Source organism: Pteropus vampyrus, unplaced genomic scaffold (assembly GCF_000151845.1).
Source record: "Pteropus vampyrus isolate Shadow unplaced genomic scaffold, Pvam_2.0 Scaffold22712, whole genome shotgun sequence".
Classification (NCBI taxonomy): Eukaryota; Metazoa; Chordata; class Mammalia; order Chiroptera; family Pteropodidae; genus Pteropus; species Pteropus vampyrus.
The window spans coordinates 1-2,355 of NW_011911493.1; the positions used below are offsets into that span (position 1 = coordinate 1).

Here is a 2,355-nt window from a genome sequence, read left to right on the forward strand (position 1 = left end):
TTTCTCTCTGAAAATAACAGGGTGGACAATTTTGTAAGCCTCTCTAGAGCGCTGGCATGAGGTGCTTTGTAATTTTTGTGATTCAGCTTCTCCAGTGAGCCATAAGACTGACTTTGGGTTGTTAAAAAGAAAAATGAATCCTCTTGCATCAGAATTTGTTGCAATATCTTTGAATGTGAAGTGACTCATTTCAGCCTCCGAAAAACAGTCTGAGTACTTTCATTCATGTTATTGTCCACTGAAGCTATTTACTACCTAGAAGTTTTCTTGTTTACTTCTAAATCATTATGCCCCTCATCTCCTCAGGGGAACAAACTTGAGGACAGAGATCAGTCCATGGTAGTTGAAATCGAATGGTAGATACCTGTGTGCATTGTGGTAGATCTAATAAGATCAGTTTAAGATAACACATAATTACCGTTTAAGTTTAAGATAACACAATGTTACCGTTGGGGCCGATTGCAGTTCGGTGTCCCCCCAATAGCAGAGAGGAGAGAGAGGGATAATAGCGATGCAGACGTGTAGTTAGCATTTTTCCTCCATTCGTCCTCATTGATGCAGTAAAGGATAATAGGTCAATGAGATTTAGAAAAGATTTATTAAAAGTGTGTTTTAGAAAGACAAACAAAGCTCCAAGGAGGCACATGGCTCCAGTGAAAAGCTGTAACAGAGCACTGTAACAAAATAACCAACACAAAGGGGCCACAAAAAAGCTACACAAAAGGGCAAAAAAGGGCCCAGAAGTGGGAATGTCTGCATTACATTTGGGCCATGATGGGTGGTTCCAAAGGCATTCCTAGGTGATTGGCAAGCAAGGTCATTTTGATTGACACTTGGCTGCTATACAACTCTGCCTAGTGTGCATGTGCATACCCAGAATTCTACCACCATTGGGGTTTTCCTGGGGTGGTCTCTTGGCTGGGCCTTGTTCCTTTGCTCTCCCTTGTTGCTCGTGTCTGACTAGCTACCTCACATAATCATAGCTGAAGTTCTTCAGTGCAGTGTACTTCTTCAGTTCAAAGTGGCAAGAAAGAAAATTTTATTTGATCTTTTAACCAAGTCATTTTTTATCATACTATGGGAATTCCTATCCTAATCCATGTTTGAGATATTAGAATGGCCAGCCTCATTAATCCATAGTCTAGATAAAGCCAGTCTAGACTGTTTATAAAGATAGTCTAGAGGCAAGTAAACCTGCTATTTTAAACCAATATTGGGAGTATAAATAAAGTTCACAGTATTAGTAGTAGTATTTTTTAACACCAGATTTTACTATTTAAAGGAATATCATGGCCATTTGGAAATATGGACAGCTTTGTTAACATTTAATGAATTTAGGAAAATGCTGTTGGCTGATGTTTAGCAAACCAGTCTTTAAAATTGCTTTCTCCTTCCTAAGTATTTGTTTCCAAATATTATAGAATGACTTCTGTTGAGCCTGGGAGCCAGATGCAACAAGTCAGGTGACTGTTCTGTGGAGTCACAGGACCAATACAGTAGAGGCATCACACCACCTCTGCATGACCACAGTTTCCTCAAAATTTCTTCTTCCCTCTTTTTAGTTATAAATCCTGGGACTCCTCACATCTGTTTTGCAAATATCCAGAGTGAACTAGAGCAAGGCTGATCTTATAAGTAGTACAGTTGAAATTATTTGAAAGATTCTTTTCATTATACTAATGAATATTTATTGAATATGTACGTATCTTGTGCCACTACTTTAGTCACTGCCAAAACAACCATAAAAAACAACAGAAAAGTCTATGGCTATGCCACCCTGAACAAGCACTATCCCGTCTAATCTCAGAAGTTAAGCAGGGTTGAGCCTGGTTAGTACTTGGATGAGAGACCACCTAGGAAGACCAGGTGCTGTGGGCATAAAAGAAAGTAAAATAAAAAATTTTTAAAAAGGGATTGTAAGCTGACAAGTTCCTTGCGATCTTTGAGGTCAACAAAGGGTTGCCTCACCTAAAAAAAAAAAAAAAAAAGACAAACAAACATCTCTAGTGGAATAAAACAGATAATAAATAAATAAATAAAATTTGTAGTTTATAGGAAATAATTATTACTATAGTAAAAAATAAAGAATGGAAGGGATCAGGGAATGCTGAGAGCAAAGGAAGAAACTGCAGTTTTAAATAATGTGGTCATGGAAGGCTTTACTGATTAAAGTAAATATTTTTGACAAAAGACCCATAATAGGGAGGGGAGAAACTTTTTGGATATCTAAGAAAAGAGCATTTCAGGAAGCAGGAATAGCAAATGCAAATGTCCTGAGGCGGGAGCATACCCAGCAGGCTTGAGTTACAAGAGGAAGCTCAGGTCGTTGGAATGAAGTGAGCAAGAGGGAGAGGG

At 38.3% G+C, this 2,355-nt stretch overlaps 1 pseudogene; it reads left to right on the forward strand.

Annotated features, from left to right (window-relative positions):
- Window positions 1-1,759: 1,759 nt before the first annotated feature.
- On the forward strand, window positions 1,760-1,878 carry LOC111735305 (annotated as a pseudogene).
- The last annotated feature ends 477 nt before the right edge of the window (window positions 1,879-2,355 follow it).